We start from the raw sequence: 23,644 nt of genomic DNA, 5'->3' as shown, positions 1-23,644 counted from the left end.
TTCATAGAATTTTCTTTGATTCTGGAGTCAATAGCTCTCATTTATGAATAACACTTCAATCCCAGATTTGTCGTAACTAGGTATTTTGTCATTTTTTTCTCACATTGTATCTAAAATAAATTGAATTGTCAAATTCAGAACAATTAAGCTATTCCAGACAAATGTAAAGCACAGGGATCAATATTATGTGTACAATAAATTACTCCAGAGAAAACAGGGAAGATCAGGAGATTAACTGTTAGTGCCACTCTTGCTGTGGTTCAGGTCTAAAAAAGGCTTGAATATTTTACAACAGGTCTAATTCTTAAATTCCATAGAGGCTTGAAGGAGAGGGAAAGTATTGAAAACCCTGGCCCAAAAAGAAAACACTAATAAGTCTTTATAACTTTAAATTTGTTAAACAAAGCCAAAAATCCAAAAATAAAACAGAAAATACAAATTATTCTAGATCTTAAACACTGAAACTAAACAAAATACGAAATGCTACCTCAAAATGAATCAAATAAAAAAGTGAACAAAGCCAGAAACATGTTCTTAGGGCCTTCCTTTTTTCCTCATACCCTGGCAGCTCTATCCTTAGCATCCTTCTCCCAATATACCCAGTATCTCTCTTCTACACATGTCCCAACCAACGTAATCTTGCCTCTCTGACTTTGTCTCCCAACCTTCCAACTTGAGCTGACCCTCTAATGCAGTGGTCCCCAACACCAAGGGCCGCTTTACTAGAAGCAAATTTTTTCAGGGGGTGGGGCATGGAGGGTTGGGGTTTGTTGGGTGACTCCATAATCTCGTTTTGGTTGCTGTCACTGCAGAAAACGCTGCCTCACAAAGATAGGATGTTGGAAATGGAAGCAGCTTCAATAGCTTCTTTCGCGTTATTTTAATCTTCTCCTGTCTACACATTATGCAATGAGAATTTTTCTCAGCATTTCCTTGTGATAATACACTTTCAGGGTGCGAATGATGCCCAAATCCAATGGCTGAAGCACTGCTGTGCAATTGGTTGGGAGGAATTCAACGCGAACATTATCTAAATGCGGAAGCATGTTGTGGGCAGCACACTTATCAATCAGATGCCGAATAATCCTCTTCTTCTTCATATTGTGAGGTTTCTGAACTAGTTTGGGATTCCCTCCCACCCAACGGGAATGACACGCTGAAGTGCATCCCAAAGCGCAATTGCCGCGTCTGTGTAAGATTGTTTGTCCATTGCCGAGGTAGGGCAACAGCAGGCTCACAGTGTGTTGTCCCGTTGACAGAGGTCCCAAGGGAGTTTAAAAATCTTACATTTTCTTGAATGAGTGCCGCATTAATAGGAATGTTTCTTGAATGAGCATTACTGAACCACATAAAAATGGCTTTTTCAGTGTCTTCAAATGCAGCAGTTCTCATACATTTGCAACCCATGATTTTTCTTCTTTTTTGCATATAACAAAGACATATGCATTGCATTTGTCATTTCAACAGATTGCACATCACAAACATGAACACTGTTATTGTTTTTTCATGTCTGCCGTTTCTATAGGAGGGTGACAATGAGTTAAATTCCAGTGGAAGTTTTTCGAATGTTGACAAGCAATATACAAAAGGTATCACTGAAAACAAAAACAGCAAAAAAACTGTACGAGGTAAGTTCGAAGAAAGAACATTTTTTACAATGTTTCTGTTTGGAGATTGTTGTGCAAATGTGCACAACAGAGCTGTGACCACAGAGCTAACTGCTCTGTGGATGATTCATTCAAGCATTTCAGGGTCACTTTGTTGTAATGGAAGTATCTGCTGCTGAATGTACTTCATAGTAACGAGATTTTTATAGACTAGTGTCATATGGGGAAACTGTCAGAAACATAAAATATTTTGTTGTAATACTCTCTCACTGCGGTCTCTCTCCTCTCTCTGCGCCGCTGTAAAGCCCCGCTCGCCTAGCGTTCTGAAAAGTGTCCTCAGTGAAGGGGGCAGCCTTTTTGCTGTAGCCCTTCACTGAGCAAGTCTCTGTTGCTGGCAGTTCTCTTGTAGCGGGCCACGGACCGGGGGTTGGGGACCCCTGCTCTAATGTACTCATTTCTAATCCTATCCATCCTCATCACACCCAGTGAAAATCTTAGCATCTTTAACTGTGCAACCTCCAGCTCTGTCTCCTGCTTTCTGGTCAGTGCCACCGTCTCCAACCCATATAACATAGCTGGTTTCACTACTGTCCTGAAGACCTTCACTTTCACTCTTGCTGATACCCGTCTGTCACAAATCACTCCTGGCACTCTTCTCCACCCATTCCACCCTGCCTACACTCTCTTTTTCACCTCTCTTCCCCAATCCCTTTTACTTTGAATTGTTGATCCCAAGTATTTAAACTTGTCCACCTTAACCAACTCTACTCCCTGCATCCTCTCCATTCCTTTGATCTCCCTCTCATTCACACACATGTATTCTGTCTTGTTCCTACTGACCTTCATTCCTATCCTCTCTAGAGCATATATCCACCTCTTCAGGGTCTCTTCAACCTGCTCCCTACTATCGTTACAGATCACAATGTCATCAGCAAACATCATAGTCCACGGGGACTCCTGTCTAATCTTGTCTGTCAACCTGTCCACCACCATTGCAAATAAGAAAGGGTTCAGAGACAATCCCTAATGTAATCCCACCTCCACCTTGAATGCATCTGTCACTCCTACCACAGACCTCACCACTGTCACGCTTCCCTCATACATATTCAGTACAACTCTTACATACTTCTCTGCCACTCCCAACTTCCTCATACAAACCCAGAACTCCTCTCTAGGTACCTGGTCATATGCTTTCTCCAGGTCCACAAAGACGCAATGCAACTCCTTCTGGGCTTCTTTATACTTCTCCATCAACACCCTCAGAGCAAACATTTCCTGGCATGAAACCATAGTGCTGCTCACTAATCATCACCTCCCTTCTTAACCTAGCTTCCACTACTCTTTCCCACAACTCCATCCTGTGGCTCATCAGTTTTATCCCCCTGTAGTTAATACAGCTCTGCACATCCCCCTTATTCTTAAAAATCGCTAGCAGTACACTTCTTCTCCACTACTTAGGCATCCTCTCACTTTCTAAGATTCCATTAAACAATCTGGTTAAAAACTGCATTGCCATCTCTCCTAAACACCTCCATACTTCCGCAGGTATATCATCTGGACCAACGGCCTTCCCATTCTTCATCCTCTTCATAGCTGTCCTTACTTCCTCCTTGCTAATCCTTTGTACTTCCTGATTTAGTATCTCCACAACATCCAACCTTCTCTCTCTACCATTCTCTTCATTCATCAGCCTCTCAAAATACTCTTTCCATCTGCTCAACACACACTCCTCACTTGAGTACATTTCCATCTTTATATTTTAACACCCTAACCTGCTGCACATCTTTCCCAGCTCGGTCCCTCTGTCTAACCAATCGGGACAGGTCCTTAGTGTCCAACCTCTCATACAACTTATCATACGCCTTTTCTTTAGCCTTCACCACCTCTCTCTTCACCTTGTGCCTTATCTCCTTGTACTCTTGTATACTTTCTGCATCTCTTTGACTATCCCATTTCTTCTTCGTCATCCTCTTCCTCTGCATACTCTTCTGTACTTCCCAATTCCACCACCAGGGTTCCTTTTCCTCCTTCCTCTGTCCAGATGTCACACCAAGTACCCTTCTTGCTGTCACTCTTACTACTGCTGCAGTTGCCCAGCTGTTTGGTATCTCTTCACTACCACCCAGTGCCACTCTTATCTCCTCCCTAAACTCAACCTTGCAGTCTTCCTTTTACAACTTCCACCATTTCATCCTTTGCTCTGCCCTCCCTCTCCTTCTCTTCTTGATCTCCAACGTCATCCTACACACCACCAAACTATGCTGCCTAACTACACTTTCCCCTGCCACCACTTTGCAGTCTTTAAACTCCTTCAGATTGACTCTTCTGCATAGGATATAATCTACCTGAGTGCAGCTTCCTCCACTCTTGTACATCACCCTACATTTCTCCCTCTGCTTAAAATACATATTCACCAAAGCCATGAACATCCTTTTTGCATAATCCACTATACTCTTACCTTCTTCATTCCTCTCCTTAACACCATACCTACCCATCACCTCCTTATATCCTCTGTTCCCTTTGCCAATATGTCCATTGAAATCCACTCCAGTCACCACCATCACCTCATCCAACTCACTCCAGAAATCTTCTTTCTCATCCATCAAACACCCAACTTGTGGGGCATATGCATTAGCAACATTCATCATCACACCTTCATTTTCCAGCTTCATAATCATTACTCTGTCTGACACTCTTTCCACTTCCAAAATACCCTTGACATACTGCTTCTTTAGAATAATCCCTACCCCATTTCTCCTCCCATCCACACCATGATAGAACAATTTGAATCCACCTCCAATCCATCTGGCCTTACTCCCTTTCCATTTAGTCTCTTGCATCCACAATATATCAACCTTCCTTCTCTCCATCATATCAGCTAACTCTCTCCCCTTACCAGTCATAATGCCAACATTCAAAGTTCCTACCCTCAGCTCCACTGTCTTTACCTTCTTCCTGTCCTTCTGCCTTTGGACACATCTCCCCCTCTTCTTCTCCGTACTAGTGGCGACCGTTGTTAACCCGGTCCTCGACTGATCTGGTATGGAAATTTGTATCGTTGTCCGCTGTAAGAAGAGGAGACCAGAGATGTAGAAAGGTTTGGGGCAGCCAACCGTTTAATGCGATTTCCCGGCTGCAAAAGTCGTTGAGGCATTTTCAAACAGTTGTTTACACAACAGAGTCCAAAACAGAACTGCCTGCCTAAGCAAAGGCAGTGAGCTTTATAGCACAGAGGGCGGAAATGATGTCGTCCTCTGGGCCGGAACTGGAAGTGACATCATCCTTGGGGCCGGAACCGGAAGTGACCTCATTCTTGGGTCCGGAACCGGAAGTGGTGTGTCCTTCCTGGAAATGGCGGCTCCTGGTGGGATTTCCCGGGTAAGACCTGCAGAGAACTCAGAAAGAGCGTCAGTGCACCCCGCCCCCCCCGGGCAGATGTATAAACAGTAGTTTCTAAGCCCTTCAGCTGCTTCCCATGCACACGTGTGTGACACCGCGTATTGATCTGGCAAAATTTTACACTGGATGCTTTGCCTGATGTAACCCTCCCCAGTTATCCGGGCTTGGGACTAGCACGAAGAAACACACTGGTTTGTGTATCCCCTGTAGCTGGGTTATATGTAATGATTATGAATACACAGAAAAAAATGCTAATAGAAAACAATCCAGTATAAGAAGAAAGAAAACAAAAACATATTCAGTAACAAAAATCACAAACTAATTCATGGATAAAATAACAGAATATGAAAAGGAAAAGAAACTGAAACGCCTGAAGAAGCCCTAGTAATACTGTCACAGCAGACTGGTGAGGATGAAGGTTTGGGAACGGTGGCATCTGCTATAGTTGACATCTGAGTGCTTGCTCATTGTCACCAGGGCCGGATTAAGACCCTTAGATGCCCTAAGCACTAAGTAATTTTGGGGCCCCTTACACTAGTAATTCAAAATATTAAAACAATAACAAACTAGTAAATTAAATTTTATTTTATTATCGAAAATTTGAAATTAAACAAAACATACTTATAGTATGTGGGGTCGATTTTAAAGGTTTTTTTGAAATGTGCAGCTTTCATTTTGACATGAAAACCGTAGATTTACCATTTTGATTATTTAATTCATGTATGGCTTTTGTGTCAATTTAGCAAAACTATTTACATATATTCTTAGTATAAGATTTGAAGAATATTTTGTGAATAAATCTTTATTAGTAAAAAAGTTATAAACAGTTTTATCCAATAATAATGAGCTGTATGATTTTCGCTTTTACATAATGTAAATGAATTTAAAAATATCTAAGAATAGAATTAAATAGACTTACCAGAATATTTTTTCCTCAAACTGGGATGATTTTTTGTTTTTGCTCAAAACAGAAAATAATGCTTTCTACGCACTAGAAATTTATTTTAAGTTAAATAACAGATAATTCACAAAACACAACAATTACGTGATAATAATTTTTAATCAACTATTAACTATTATTTAAAAATATAAAAACATATTGATTTGAATCAAATTATTTTGACAATATTTTGACATAATATAGCATTTAAGGGAATCACCATGAAATGGGAATTCCCCATCGCAGAAAGCACCAGTATGCAGAATGCACTGTATAAGGCGCCATCTACAAACAGTGACGGCATAGGGAGGTACAGGGAGGCATTATTCATTTTTCGTTACATTTTGAAAATGGCTATAAATTTAATTAATTTAATAATTTATGTGATACATTCGGCCATGAAAAATTTTTGTGGTGCCCCCTTTACCCTTGATGCCCTAAGCATGTGCTTACTTTGCTTATATGGTTAATCCAGCACTGATTGTCACCATGTGTTGCATCTCAAATTTCACTTCTCTGTGATGCATAAGTCTAATCTTCAGCACCTTTAATTCTTTTCTTTTTTTAATATTATTAATTTTTTTCAGGAAGGTAAAAAGCAAGCATAAAAAACTGCAAATAAATGTAAAATCAATCTAGAAAAAACAAACAAAAAACAGGAAAACCTAACAAAACAAAAAATCAATCCCCATTCCTTGGAGAAAGAGAGGGCAGCCAAGAACAGAAGAAAATAAATAACTAAGTAAATTCTTTTTTACTCCTATAGAAATGCTTATTTTATTTTTTAAGTCTTGCAATGTTTTATAAAAGGTTTGGTCATATCCTCTTGATTTTCTCTAATTTCAAATAATATAGAACATCATTTACCAACTGAGGTATAAAAGATGGGTTTGGATTCTTCCAGTTAAGCAAGATAAGACTACGTGCAGTAATGCAGTATAGGCAATTACAATCAATTTGTCTATATCTACTGTCACGTACATGTGATTAGGGGACAATTTCTGGGCTTGGCTCACTGTAAGTGACTCCCTAGCAGGGATTGGCACTGTCACTTAATACCTCTTCTTTCCTCCCTGTACATAAAGGATGTTTGGCAGAACTACCACTGATGATGTCACTTCTGGTTTCCAGCCACCTGAACCCACCTCTTCCTCTTCCCAGCCCTTAAAATCGGCTCCTCCATCATCTTGAGACTACTTGCTTTTATTTTCTGTTTTGCACTTTGCTTTAAGATCTTGCAATTACATGGGGAACGCTTCTGTGTCCTAACACTTCATAAGCTTTCTTACCTTTGTTGTTACACCACTTTAAGCTCCTCTGTCAGTACACTAAATATAGCTGTTACTGGGTTAGTAGTGATTGTGACACAAAGGTATCTGAAAAATATTTAAAGATTTTTGACCAAAATTATGTTAATTTGGTGCTCTCCCAAAACATGTGGCCTAGTGATGCTGGAGCTAGATGGCAACACTCATGGGTTGGATCTTCTCCTGGATATATTTTGATCAATTTTAAATAAGATAAGAAAGATTATAAGTTGAATTTTTGAGTGCTCGTTGAATATAGAGCTAGAATGAATTCTATGTATGGAAAGCTTCCGCTCAACATACTGTATGTGATGGTAATTAACAGGTCTTTTTCCTACTGTACCGATCATTGAAGGTAAGACTCATTGAGATGTTTTTAGATATTGTTGAGATGCCGTCTTGGTGTTAAGGACTGATGAGTATTGCCTGTGTGATAGAACTAGGTGGGAGTTGTGTAAAACTGTGTAGGTTTCTTTCAGCAAAGTTTTTAATATGAAAGCAGTGGAATAATTGTAATTCTCAAAAGTTAAATTTGAAACATAATTGTATAATGTATACATTGTCTATATACAGTTCTCTAAGGGTCTTAATCCTGGGTGTTTTCCAAAGATGAAATACTGTGTAGGTTTGAGAAGGTTGGAAAAAATTGATTGTTGTATAGAGGAGCAACAAATGAAAGCTTTTCTCCCAGCATAACAAATGCAGGACTCTTGAAGTGTATTAGTTCCATATTGTAAGTGATTAGTGGATGACTGGATTATTGGTATATTGATGAAAGTTAGCATTTACTGGGGCAAAAATCAGGGCATATAAAAAGTCTAGCAAGATTTAATTTCTACTGATGTCCAAATTGGTGTAAATTGTGCCCATTTCTAGGTCTTTATAGTGTGTTTATTTGCTGACCTGTAATACAATTAAAAGTTAGGCAGTGTCATGCCACCTTCTGCTTTAAGTCTTTGTAGAATCACTTTGTGAATGCATAGATGTCTCAGATTCCAGGTAAAATAGGATATAATTGAGTCTAGTTTCTAAAAGAATGCTTTGTTCATGTATATAGGAATGCTCAGAAATATAAACAAAAGCTTAGGATGAACATTCATCTTTATAGTATTGATTCTCCCTGCTAATGTGAGATGGAGAACAGACCATCTGTTAACATCTTGTTAGAATTTTATTACCAAAATTGTGTTGAAAAATATCTTTATATTTACTTGTGATGTTAACCCCTAGATATTTAAACTGCTTTAATAGAATGAATGAATAGATGTCCAGTCCAGTATGGACTTCATTGGAAAAAACAGTTTTATTCAAATTAATTTTGAGTTCATATGTCGTTTGAAAAACGACAAAAAAAAAAAGAAACGTCCCTTTTTCAGGACTGTGTATTTCAACAATAATGTTTTAAAAATCCAAATAACTTTACAGTTCCTCATTGTAAAGGGTTTAAACAATGTTTTCCATGCATGTTCAATTAACCATAATCAATTAATTAACATGCACCTGTGGAATGGTCGTTAAGACCTTAACAGCTTACAGAAAGTAGGCATTTAAGGTCACAGTTCTAAAAATGCAGGACACTAAAGAGACTTGTCTACCGACTGTGAAAAACACCCAAAGAAAGATGCCCAGGGTCCCTTGCTCATCTGCGTGAACGTGCATTAGGCATGCAGCAGGAGGCATGAGGACTGCTGATGTGGCTAGGGCAATAAATTGCCATGTCCGAATATCACACTGACAGGTGAGACGCCCTAAGACAGCGCTACAGGCTGGAGACAGGAAGGCCAGCTGATCATCCTCGACAGGAGTGGAAGAGTCTGAATCTCAATCCCATTGAGCACGTCTGGAACCTGTTGGATCGCAGGGTGAGGGCTAGGGCCATTCCCCCCAGAAATGTCCAGGAACTTGCAGGTGCCTTGGTGGAAGAGTGGGGTAACATCTCACAGCAAGAACTGACAAATCTGGTCCAGTCCATGAGGAGGAGATGCACTGCAGTACTTCAAGCAGCTGGTGGCCACACCAGATACTGACTGGTACTTTTGATTTTGAGCCTCCCTTCATTCAGGGACACATTGTGAAACATTTTAGTTTATGTCTTATGGTGTTGACTCTTTTAGTGTTCATACAAATATTTACACATTAAGTTTACTGAAAGTAAAAACAGTTGAAAGTCAGAGGACGTTTCTTTTTTTGCTGAGTATATAAACGAAAGTGCAACGATTTTATATCATGTTTTTTTCACGCTTTAAATCAGGTTTATTTTAAAACCTACATATATATGTTTCGTATCATTCTTCCAGAATTTATCGAACTTTAATATGATGTTGTTAGATTTTCAGATTCTCATTCCATTTTTAAATTATAAACTAAAAATTATCAAGAACTCACGTCCTGCGAGACGAGACTTTGTGCCAAAAGGTTTAACCATGCCCAGGGCCGGAAATAAAAGACAAAGAGTAGGACAGCTGCTGTATTGGCTTTTAAATGTTCGAAACGCTGTGCAAGATGCGTATCGTGTGGCACGGCAGCAGCAGCAAGCCAGCAGCTGATCAAGCAAATAGGAGGTAAAAAAAACTGTATTTGTTTCCCATTGTATCACCGTTTAAGAGGGGGTTTCGGAGGAACAACCACGTCTCCTTTGGGTGTGTTCAGCCCTCTTCACAACGCAAGTGGCAGAAATGTGAAGTGGCAAGCTTGGCAAGCAATGCGAGCAGGGGAAACCCCCTAGTAAAAAAAATAAATAAATAAATAAATATTAACTTTCTCTCTTTCCCTTCTCCTACAACTGTCCTTCATTTTGCCTCCCAAGGGGAAAATAGGCCACACTTCACTGAGTCTCAGTTCCCAGAGAAAAAGTATACCCAAAACAAAAATAAACCAGTAGCTGTGTAGAAAGAATTAAACTGAGATATAATATTACAGTCCAGATACAATAAACCTAGGGTTAGATATTAAGAAGTCTCCTGTAGTTTATTGTTATTCCACAATTTGTCGAATCTGACAATCAGGTTTTTAGGCTTGGAGGCATTTGATCCATGCATGTGATAGGCAGTTGAGATCTCAGTGTAAGATTTATTATTTTATAAAATAATTTAGTTACTAATTTCATTGTTTTTGGACTTTCATGATTTTCAGGCAGTCCCTCAAGTCTGATGTTCCTTTTATATCTACCTTCAAAAACTCCACTACTTTATCACAAAGCACTTTGTATTTACATTCTAGAGCAGTTTATTTTTTGTATCTGTTGCAGATGTCAATTGTTCTACTTCTTCAATGCAAGTCATAAACATTTATAGTACTTAACTTCCTCCAGGTGAGAACCAAGTGCTTTAATTTTATTTGCAATTTTGTTCATATTTTCCTGTATTTTTCAATTCACTTTTGCTTGATTTTACCTCCTGATCCTTTACGTCTTTGTTTGGCTTATCTATTCTGCTGTGTGTACCCTTTATAACCTTTATATTCACCCCCAAGTGCGGTAATGAATACCTTCAATTTAGACATGTCTTTCGTCTAAGTCTTTTCCATGCACAGAATGCGGAGTTAAGTATTCATAAAGATATGATGCTGTTGATTCATTGCTATTCTCTCGTTCTGCGTTTCCTTTTATTGTGCTCTCTGGTCATGTGACTGCAGAGTCTCTGTTCCCAGTAGCTTTTGGTTCCTTTATTGGATGTATAATTTTGAGCTGACTTCTGATCTGAACCTTGAAAAAGACATATCAAGAGGTATCTGGAGGTCCCCACCAGCATTCCCAGGATTTTCGCTGTGCTCCCAAGGTTGGACCTCATTAGGAATAGGATTAGATTAACATTAAAAATATTATGTTTGCTTTTAATTTGTTTTTTCCTCAGTAACTAGGTTCAAAGCCTATCACATTTGTTACAGTATATTGTCCAGAATAGTTTCATTTGGGCCTGCCATCTTTTATTACTTCAGTTACTGCCTTTCCCCAAAGAATTCTAATGGCTGACAATTTTAATATTCAAACTGACTCTCCAGTTGACCCATTTGTTGCAGATATTTTATCAATCCTGCAATATCAGCATATCACTTTCCCTACCTACACTATGGGTCACACACTTGCCCTTGCATGCTCCTCTAGCTCTGTTCCTTTCCTCTTTATTGTGATTGATTTCTCTTCATCTGATCACAGAGCTATTTTTAATATTTTGTATTTCAAATAACTGAGATGAAACAATCATATTATTTTCTTTCCTAATCTTATAAATCTTACCCTTTGATTTTGTTCTCATTATTATTTTGAATCCTTTTGCTGACCTTCTTTTTTTTACTATTGAATCAGCTATGAATTCTAATAAATAGTTATCTTATTGACTGGATGCTTTTGCTTCTGATAAAACTGAATATTTCATTAAATCTTCAGTGCACCATAGAACATGCTGAAGTTCAGTCATGTAAAAAGCAGCTGGGCTTTGCTTGGAGCATGTGTGTAAAAAAAAGGATGGGCCAAGCTAATGCTGACCACATTATTAAGTATATAGAAACTCTGCAATTTTCCAAATGCATTTACTATTCTGCTCTTGTTTGTGCTGGTCAGGGACATTCTAAAATTCTTTTTTCAGTGGTTAGTAGGGGGTTTTCCAGTATCAGGATAATTTTCCATTTTCTATTGCTTCAGGAATTCGGTGTACTTTAGAATAAATAATTTCTACTCCAAAATGAATGCCATCTACCAAGATCTCAGCACCGCATTCTTTTCTTCATTCTCATCGAGAATAAGTACTCATTTCCCCTAATTGCAACATAATTTTCAGATTTTGCTCCGGTTGATAATCTTTTACTATATGAACATAACAGAAAACCAACTCACCTGCTTGTTGACTTCAGCATCTCTCACTGTTTTAGTGAAAGCTTGTGTACAGTACCTTCCATCATTCCTGTTACTAATATATTTTCCTTTTCCTTTCTTCTGGTATTGTCCCAGATCTTCAATGATTGTAGAAACTGTCTCTATTTCCTGACTTCCATTTCTATATTTTGGAAAGTGTTGTTGATTTCCAAATTCAGGACCATTTGAATTTTAATAAATGTTTTAATACTTTTCACTGTGGTTTCTGGGATAAACCTAGCACTGAAACTGCCTTGCTACGTGTGTGTGCTACTGATTTTGGACTACTGAGCATTCTAATCCTTCTGGATCTTGTACACCACTATTTGAATGTCTCTAATTTGTAGGTGTTATTGGCATTACTAATTAATTCATAATTGATTATAGATTTCAGTTTATTCTATTAAAAAACTGTGCTTCCTAACATTCACATCTGTATGCAGCCTTGGGGTGGTAATCAATGACCACCTAACCTTCAGGGACCTTATTTCTACAGTATCTTGGTCTTAGAGATTCACTCAACAAAATTAGACCATATTTGACAACATATGCAGCACAACCCCTGGTCCAGACTTTGGTCTTGTAAAATCTGGACTACTGTAACTCTCTTTGAAGTAGGGGTACCAGCATGTGGTACCAAGATCCTGCAAATGATCCAAAATTCTACAGCATGTCTGGTGTTCAACCAAGACAAGGTAGGCGCATGTCAGTCTTTTTTTCAGATGGCTACACTGGTTCCCTGTAGCACCACATATTAAGATTGTCTCAAGTTCACTTCCTTGTTCGAGTTTGCGGAACTCCATAACCCTTTTTGCCTTGCATACTTTTAATAAGTTAAAATCTTGTCTTTGACCTTTCTGGAACTGTCCTTTGCCTACATTTTTTACTTTGATTTTTTTCCCGTTGTGCCAGTGTTATTGCTAGTATGACTTCATCTTCCAGATTTGAACCTTTTTGTTTTTGAATTTTGACTATGCCTTTTCTCCTGGTTGAACTTTATTTTGCTAGATCATCTGATATAATATATATATATATATATATATTATAATTAGGCACTGCACCCATGGAAGTGAGTAAAAAGAAGAGAGAGACTGCGAACAAATGAATGCAATGAATGTGAGACTTGGAGGTTAGAAGTGAAATGGTGCTTACAGGGTAAGTGTCACTTCTCCTGAGCATTGGTGAGCAGGAGTGACAAAAAGCCTCTGAAGAGCATCCTGAGGTGTTGGGTAGATGGAGCTGGGCTTGGGGCTCCTCAGTGGTGACCAGCTGAGGTGGCTGGTGTGCAAGTCAGTTTTAAACGGATGATTGCACTTACAGTGGTCTCAGCTTCCAGCTGGGTATACCTGATGAGTGAGATGGAACTGAACTGACATAGAAAGGCATCAAAGCACATAGAAGACAGAGAAAAGTTTGCATTCTATTCATTTGATTTTATTTCTCTCTTTACCTTCCCTTAGAAGATTATTTATGTAACTGCTTTTAACTCCCACCATGAGAATACACTTGGTTTTTATTTGATTATTTGTTTAGACAAGAATTTCACATTGCACTATGTTTTGGGCGCTATTTAAAAAATTGGCATAATGCACTTTGTACCACCTCTTGTTGTTTGTGTCTTCATTCTCCCTGTTCCATCTTGGTTTACGACTATTAATGACCCAGGTTCAAGGAGAGTATGCCAGCTGTGGGCAACCTGGGCATCTCACTGTCTGTTGGATTGGATTTTGACTTTCTCACTCTCTTTATCTTGGTTTTGGGCTCATTTTTTGTTTTAAGGATTTGTTTTTGGGATTGTATACTTATTTTGTTAGGTTTGGTTTGACCTTTTAGGTACACCTTCTCTATTACTTTTTGCTATTGTTTTGAAAATATTTTTGTTAATAAATCTTTATTCAAATGAAGAACCTCTGTTTTGGTTTAGGCCAGGGTGTTTTACAGTTCCCCTTTTCCCTTTCTAAGTTGTTGAAGTTTGAAAATCCTACCTCTTTTTGTTGAGCATGTGCAGGCTGATTTTTGAAATTAGATTTATTTTGATTTCTAAGCCTCCTTTGAAGTCTGCAACTAAATTATGCAGGCACTTTTTTTTAGTTTTATGAGTGGGGTTACATCTCAATAGTTATATCATTCATCCTGTTTGATTAATTGTCTCTGTGATATTAAAAGTTAGATTGCACATCATCTTTTAATGTTTAACAGTGGTAATTATTGTGGACATGTTGTAACCGCCTTCAGGGAAAGGCAGTGATGTTTATTTTTAATTAAGGATTAAAAAGTCAGAGACTGAGCAAAGTTTGTAACCAAATAATAAGACTGACCTTTTATCAAAGCTTAATACAGAAACTAGAAAACTAAGTCAAATAAGAAAAGCAAGAAATCTGGAAACCGGGGAAAAAAAGATTAAAAGCACAGCACAAGTAAAGTTTATCCATCTTGGACACCAGGATGTACTGTACAGTAATCCCTCCTCGATCGCGGGGGTTGCGTTCCAGACCCCCCCGCAATAGGTGAAAATCCGCGAAGTAGAAACCATATGTTTGTATGGTTATTTTTATATATTTTAAGCCCTTATAAACTCTCCCACACTGTTAACATTATTAGAGCCCTCTAGACATGAAATAACACCCTTTAGTCAAACGTTTAAACTGTGCTCCATTACAAGACAGAGATGACAGTTCTTTCTCCCAATTAAAAGAAAGCAAATATATCTTATCTTTAAAGGAGCTGCCGTCAGGAGCAGAGAATGTCAGAGAGAGCGCTCGCAAAGAAAAGCAAACAATCAAAAAATCAATACATGCTTTTAAGTATACAGAAGCACCGCGATAAAGCGGCATTTTGTAGAAGAGCGTCCGTGTCCTCTGTGCAAACAGCCCCTCTGCTCACACCCTCCGTCAGGCAAAGAGAGTGAGAAAGATAGAGAGAAGCAAACAAAGCCACGCGGAAGCATATCTTATAGCATTGAGGAGTTTTAGTTAATATGTAATACATGCTCTGATTGGGTAGCTTTTAAGCCAACCGCCAATAGCATCCCTTGTATGAAATCAACTGGGCAATCAAACTGAGGAAGCATGTAACCTAAATTAAAAGACCCATTGTCCGCAGAAAGCAGCGAACCAGCGAAAAATCCATGATATATATTTAGATATGCTTACATTTAAAATCCGCGATAGAGTGAAACCGCGAAAGTCAAAGCGCGATATAGCGAGGGATTACTGTATATGGAGTTGACCTTTGACCCCAAATGGCACACACAATGTGACCCCAGAGTTCACCCAGACCAATGCCATACCATAAACTGCACAAAATGGTGGCATCCAAGGTCAAACAAAATGGCACTGAAAAATAACATCAGAAATTTCACATATTTCTGAGGGAAGCTTTATAATAAAAAGCAAACATAATAAATTCTATGGGTGACAAAAACACAGGAAATATGTATATTTTAATTTAGGAAATGCCAATTGCAACAGAAAAGGACTAGAAAGGAAGATAAAACTACAACACAGAATCCTAGTGAAAGCCAGAAAGTAGAAAAACCATAGAGACTAATTAGGTCAGACAACCAAAACATTAGGGCACAACAAGTATCAGAAGTCAAGTAAAGAAAGTTCAACAACTAAAGTGAAACCTAACACTAGGCCAAGATGTGTTATGAGCTCGGACTTTCAAAATGTAATTATACAAATTCTATCAGAGTGTTATATTGATTATAGGGTATTGACACACGGAGATTCCAAATTTGTGTTGTTTTGCGCCCATTAACAAAGTTTAAAATGTATTTATATTTTACTACAATGGCACTATGTGGATCACATTGCTGTGATATGTATGCCAGTTTCTGGGGGCATGTTCACAGAGGTCGTGACCGTGACCCCATCAGGAAAAGGGTTGGCTCAAGTGGCCATGTTTTATCTAATGTTTTACAGATAAGCCTTGAATCACTGTGGGGGAAAAAATAATAGTTTTTGATTTTTTTTCTCAATCAGAGAATCCTTGTATAGTCCTTTAAAAACTGAGATACAAGATTATAATAGCAGTGTACTTTGTTATAATTGTAAATATAATGAAATAGTTTACTTAATTATAAATGTTATTAAGATGTTAAAGAAGGTTAAAGTGAAAGCTTATATTTACTTACCTGGATGGTAGTGAATGATTGGGAAGGTCAAAGATTGTGAAGAAAAGGAGGCATAGACTTGGAAAGAGATGGTGAAAAGAAGTTTCTAGATGGGTAGCACACAACTTTAGAAATGCTTGAGTTGTTAACCAGATAGCTAAAGTTAATTTATAAGAGAGGATTTTTTTTCTTTTATGAACTTGAACCAGAACTTTATTTACTTAGTAGCCTATTTGAAAGCTAACAGGTTTGATACACTGCTGGGTATTGCAGCTGTTTTCAAGGACTGTACTCCATGAGCCAACCTGGTGAACTATGCAAGTGCTGTCTCTCAAACTGGGACTTTAGTGAAAGCTGGAGTTGACAGCTACAGCTATACCGACAGCTGATTGTCAGTCAGAGCTGAGCATACCATTGACACAACATCGGCCATATGGATCATCTCGTCTCCGATGTGGTCAGTGGTATGGAGTTTCTTGTGTGCTTTGTGGGGGTGAAGGAGCTGCTTGTTCCAGCTGCACCACTTGCAAATTACAACCAGGCCTCCAACGTTTTAATTGTGGCACCCGTTCCTTTTTGCTAGCATTAGTGAAAAAAAAAAAAGAAAAGTAGGATTTATTTACTTATTTATTTAATAGTTTTTTCAAACAGAGTTTTTTTTTCTCCTGTAAAATATGTAAAGACCTTTTAGATCACAATTAAGCTGCCTCAATGACTCTAATTTAATGTTTCCAAGTTACATTTGTATGTGTTATTGAACCCTAGAGAAAAGAAAAAAAAGGGGTTAAAATAAAGTGCTGAGAATTAGTTAGACTAGCTAAAAAAACAAAGAAGTTCAGCTCAGCACCCTCGGTAAATACCAAAGGAACAAGGGGGTGCTACACTTGCTCTTGCCTTTTGACTTTGAAGTTTTGGTTGTGTTTTGTCTTCAAATGTGTTCTTTACATTCCATTGATCTCTTTAAGATAATCTAAAATTTGCCTGTTCAAATGTGTCTTCTTCTTACTTTATAATCCCTTTTAAACCATTTTTTCTACATTATAATTATCCTATCAAATTGCTTTTGTCATATTTAATGTAAAAATGAATATGCATTTTATGATTGTATTACATAATGTGTAATTGAGTGTTTTGAACAGTGCAATAACATAAATTGTTTTTTTATCACATACACCTCATGGGAAGCACTTATGTGTTGTGGCAGACTCATCACTTTAAATATCTAAAAAGTGTGTGGAAATGATAAAAAGACTTTTGTGAATGCTGAGCTTTTTACCACACTGTGTTGCGTAAAAGTGAAGAGAACTACTGCTTAAGAAGTACCAAAAACCACTCATGCGAGAATGTACAGTATGTGGAAAACGGTGTTCATCTATACATTGTGAGACTTTCCCAGACACCACCAGTCGGAAACCACATCTTTATAAAAGTCACGCGTTTATTTATCACCTCTAAATACAGGATTGAAGTCCCGAACACCACACAATGCATTCAGCAAATAAATCACCGCAATAAATCTTCTCTTCCTCAGTCCTTGGCCGCCTATCACCTCCTGGGAGCTTCGTCCTGCTCCCACTCCCGACTCAAGCTCCCTGACTGTAAGGAAGCGGCGCCTTTTATTCCCACCCGGATGTGCTCCACGTGGTTGGTGACGATCCTCCAGCAGCACTTCCTGGTGTTACGGAAGTGCTGACCTTTGCACCGGAAGCACTCCGGGCACCCCTGGCAGGTTCATCTGCCATCTTGCCTGGTGTGGCAGAAGTGACAGTTCCCCAGGTCCAATGAGGCTTAAGGTGCTCCCTGGTGGTGGCCACGGTTCCCAACAGGACAGAACCTCTTTGTCCCTTTCCCGTGGTCCTCTTTTTGTTCAGGGCAGTTGCCCCCTCGTGACCCGGAAGCTATTACTGTCCCTTTCCGGTCCCTCCAGGCATCCCTGTAATACAAAGAATGCCAGAAAAAGTCCAGAGAACAGCTACTAGACTAATTACAGGCCTGCAGCTACTGTTCAAGGAGTTAAACCTCCTTAGTTCAAGCAAACGGAGATTAAGAGATGACGTGAGAGGAACATTCAGAATTATAAATCCAATAGTTTCGTGGGTGCCAGCTGTTCATTTAAAATCAGCCCTTCAGCTTTACCACAAGGCACATACAGGAGCTACTTAAGGAAATCAGACAAACATTAGAATTTCTTCACTTAGAGAACCATAGTTAGCTACATGGAATAACCTGCCACTGTATATTAAAAACACACAGTAAATAATACTGAAGCATACTGCACAGTGAGACAGCATTCACTTGGTCTGGGAATACCAAACAAGTTTGTGTGTAAGGTCCTCTCAGTGTATCAGGTATATTAAAACTGCTGGAACTCTTTGAAGATTACTGGGTGTGACATTGTTGGTGACTGACCAAATTAAGAAATACACACAGCCTTATGTTCAGGTAATAGTATTTTGGATGATAGAGGAAACTTCCAGGATGCCTTGGGGGATTTAAAAGTTGCTTTTCTGTCACAGCGTATGTCTCCTGGCAGCATTAGGCACTTTCTTTATCTGCCTTTGAAAGTATATCCTTCTCTCCTGTAGTGGTAACAGTAGTAGTAATAGTTGTAATGCCACATGAACAGAGTACAGTGAAATTCTTATTTGCATGTCTAGTTGACATGCAACACATCTCCATTAATACAATATTTCAATATGTTCAATAAAAAACACATATCAGCTTATTTAATCATCCCTGTATCACCATTTGCATTTCAAAAAAACATTACGACAAAAACTTCATATAGCACTGATGTAAAATAACACAAGCATTGTTACCAGTAAGTAAATTATAAAACTAACCCTTGTTGCTGATAAAACATATAAAGGAGAAGTCATTTCCTCACCATCCACCCATCCATCTCCCAAACTCACTTTACATACTGTATCTTTGAATTTCATCTGCATGGAAATCCACTGTAGCGCCCTGCAAGGGAAGAAAGCATGCCACACAATGTTTTCTCAATGCAGCCCAAAAATACTGACTTTATTATTGAACGTGCTTAATTAAACTATATGCATAACTGTTGCCTCTCCACTCATCACCCTGCCTCCTCCCACACTGCAGTGCATGGGAATTGTGTCTTTACATAGGCGCAGCACCACCCTGTTTTTGCTTGAATAAAGAGCCATGTCTGCCACTAAATACAGGCACAGTTTTCTTACAAAGAAACTTCCATGAATCTACTAAATAATCTGAAACAACAAAGTGAGGACTGATGAACACTATTACAACAGCACATCATTTCTTTTGTGTTGCTTGAAGAGTAAGGTGCTGCTAGGGACAAAGCTGGCACCTAGGGTCTAACAAGGCATAAGGAGAGATGGAAAAACCTGCACTGGCAGCACTATTGGGTGCAGAAAGCTCTGTAAACGTACTGCTAGAAATGTGTGGTATGTTATAGGCAGTGTCTTTGTCTGCCTTGTGTTTATTGTTGGCTTTTCAGTTTCTATTAAATGTGAATTATTATTTTTCATGTTTTTAGATTATTTCGGTCGGTTTCATTTCTTATTCTGTAATAGTGTACCATCCCTTTAAATGATCGTGTTTTTCTTGTTCTTTGTGTTTGAGCTCCCCAGGAGGTGGAGCCACCCTGCCATTACTGCTTCTGGATTCCCCCTCTAGCTATAAAGGACTGTGAGCAGAAGGAACCCAGTTTCAGATTTGTTTTGCTTTGTTAAGTTCTGGTTTTCTCTTGGATATTCTGTTTTTCCTATCTGTTGTGCTCTCTTTATTGAATTCCCTTCCTAGAATCCTGTATTGGGACATGTTTGCCTTGGATTGCCTTTTACTCAACTCTTTTCTTTACTCTTTTAGATTAGATTCAATTAGATAAACGTTATTAATCCCAAGGGGAAATTCAGGTGCGTACAACAGCAGAAACATAAAAAAATGACACAGACTCAAAGGACACATAATGCAGTCAATCAATCAATCAATCAATAAGTAAAATATCCTGGAGGTGAATTTTCATAATGGCATCCAATTTCGGTCATTTTCTTGTACTTTTCTATTTTTCTAAATAGATTATTCATTTATAAAAATTCTTTGTTGTCCTTCTGTCTACAGGCCAGAGGTTTGCAGTCATCTCTTCTCTTGTAAAGCATTTTTCATATTTTGGGACATTTCTTTGCATTTTTAACTGTTATTTCAGTTTTACCCTCTTTAGGTCTAGCCAGAATGAAGCCTGCAGGTCATTTCCTGGCACAAGCTGGGCTGGGGTGAGTCACTTCTGAACTGACCAGTGAAGATCTTGACCTGCTTTATGGTTGTTGCCTCAACACTGTTTCACCTTCTTCTTGACTATCAATTATCAACAACTTCAACCAGAAGTATAACCTTGAAATGGACCATAGGATTTCAGAGTATCAGTGCGTCTACAATAGTTCCACAAGATGGTTAAGTGAGGAAGACAAAATTTTAGAGAGCAAGTGAGGAAACAGTGGCAAAAAAGGGGCAAGGGTACTTTTTGGTACTTTAGATATTAGGAAAATAGGGTGGCCATACCGCTGTGTCTGAACCATTTTGATCCTGTGAATAATGATTCACTTGGTTAAGCAAAATTAAAAGCTTGATCAAAGGGTCCAAACTATAACTATTTCTAGTTTAAATGATCACTAAGGAAACTGATTATTTTGCAGAGTCTTTCCTTTATTTTTTAAACAAAAGTTCTATCATAATATAACAAACAATTTTGCACATGGAGCACATGTACTACCCATTACGCATCACGAAAAAGAATAAAATATGGTAAAAAAACAACAACAAAAAAAAAAAAACAACAAAAAAAGAATATAAAGTAAAACAAAACCCTGTAATTTTTATCTTAAATCCTGACACTCTGAATTCATGCCCAGTGGAACACTGGGTTTTTCTTTATTGACTTGCTTTGTTACAATAATCCCTATTCTCATGTTTCTCTTTTGTGTATTGTTGAATAAAATTCTTGCGCTTCTTGACATTATTACAAGTTTGGAGGGATGCCAGCAGGTGCATTTCTGTTCACTACGTTCACGGTCTATCAACAATTTGAATCACTTTTCTGTCTGATCTGGCAAAGCCGCAGACAAATGCTGTCTACTGTGCAAAATGTGTACTTTAGATGTAAAAAGCTTTTTGATTTTTCACTAACTGGTTTGACTGAAATCTAAGAGTTAATTTATATTTAAATTTGGTTTGGTATTTAGCAAAGTTTTAACATCATCTTTCTGCTTATGATATTTTTCCAATAATTTGATATTGACATCATATGTACAGCATGCTGCAGTGGCCTGGCACCCTGCCCAGGATTTGTTTCCTGCCTTGTGCCCTGTGTTGGCTGGGATTGGCTCAAGTAGACCCCCATGACCCTGTAGTTAGGATATAGCAGGTTAGATAATTGATGGATGTACAGCATGTAAATTAATTTCAAACATTTTAAAAAAGTTAAGTACCATAATCACAACAGACATATGAACCTTTAAGCAATGTGATAAGATAATTTATCTAACAGTACGAGTTTAAGTTAATTTGCGAATTTGAACATTCTGGAGACAAACAGGTTAATATATAGTTTAGATAGATAGAGAGATAGATATATAGTGTAAGAATGGACTCTGTATAGCGCCCGACCCAACACAGATTGGACACGGGAGGCATGTGTAAAATAAACAAAAACTATTTTATTTTCTTCCCCTGTGGGCACAGCTGGACAAATCTTCAGCCCCACCCGGAAGTGCAATTGGAACCAGGTTGTCAAGCACCTGGAACACTTCCGGTTGGGCTATAAAAGAGGCCAGCCACCACCACTCAGTAGCCAGAGTCGGGAGGAGAGGATGAAGCTTCAAGGGAAGAGTGGTGGTGCCAGAACGGCGTACTGGTGGTGATTAGTTAGTGCTTTCTTTGGGACTGTGTATTGCCTGTGGGTCACAGGGAAGACATGCGCCCACAGGGGAAGGAAAATAAACTTCGGTGTTATTTTATACGTGCCTCTGTGTGTAGTCTGTGCCGGGTTGGGCACTATAGAGCACGATTGTTACACTGACGTAGTGTTGTGTGTGCTCTCCGCAATGTGTTATCTCAGGGCCGTGCTCTGTACCTCAGGAGTGCGCTCTGCGCTGTAGTGTTTGTGCGCTCTCTCCGCGCTGTGCTATACGTGTCTTCTGCTGCTGTACTGTGCAGTTGCACAATTTCTTAATACAGGTCCTGGCCCAACAGACGGACCGGAATCCTGCCGGCTACGCCAGTGTAAGAATGAACTGAAATGTAGATCAATAGCCTTAAACTAAAGTCTGTAATGTGCACTTTAATCACATCTGAATTGCCTGGTTTCTAATTTAACTCGTGGAGCAGAGGGTTAAAGCAAAAAAAAATTCTTTGTCCCAAACATTACGGAAGGAACTATAGATAGATAGATAGATAGATAGATAGATAGATAGATAGATAGATAGATAGATAGATAGATAGATAGATAGATAGATCTTTAGTGATCCCTAAGGTGCCCCACATGGAAAGCTGAATGAGACTTAAATCCTGGCTTGGGTGCCCTGGGTTAGGGTGAAACTGTTTTGATGTGCAGCTGAACAAGTAGATTATCATAAAAAATGCATTTGTTTTAAGAACATGTGTAAATACATGAAAAAGATGCAACTAAAATGTGGAGTGTATTATGACCAAACACCTTAAAAATTGTCTGATATTCATAAGCTTTCACAATGCCATGCTTCAGTTTGCAGAGCTAACCATTCTATATATTTAGATATAAGTCTTTAATGCTCTGTTGCCCATTCCAATCAGGATGTCAACAGAAGAGATTACTGTCCTTAACCATAATGATTTACCAGGGATAAACTGCATACTGGGTAGAAGAGACCTCATCACTCAGATAATTTAGAAATGTGACAGGCGTATATGACTTTAGCCGATTGTGATGTACTGCATGTGCCATTGTCACGGGTAGACCTTTCCCAAGTGACCTGCACATGATAATGCAGAGGAACTCGTCTTTTGGTAATCCGAAATAATGAAAAAGTCTGTGGCTTTTGCAAAATAAAGCATCCTATTGAAATGAAAGAGTAAGTTGCATGGAAATGTTTCATGTGTACTTCTCTGAAGTGATTTACATTGGGAAAAGGTCTGGAAAAAGAAAAAAGAGGTAAGAGCAATTTGAATGATTACACTTTTGGTTTGTCTGCACTGTTTGGCTTGGCAATTCTGTATTCTACTCACAAATCCATTTTTAAGTTCAGGCTTTCATAAACATTGCATGCATCACTAAGCATATCAATGTTTTAGAATTTTAAGTTAGGTATAGTGGTCCATGTTTCTTTTATGAATTTACCTATTGCTGTAAATTTACTTTAGAACATTATTATGCACAGCAATGATCTCAACATAAATAGAGCT

Source organism: Polypterus senegalus, chromosome 1 (assembly GCF_016835505.1).
Source record: "Polypterus senegalus isolate Bchr_013 chromosome 1, ASM1683550v1, whole genome shotgun sequence".
Taxonomy (NCBI): domain Eukaryota; kingdom Metazoa; phylum Chordata; class Cladistia; order Polypteriformes; family Polypteridae; genus Polypterus; species Polypterus senegalus.
This window is presented reverse-complemented; position numbering follows the sequence as displayed.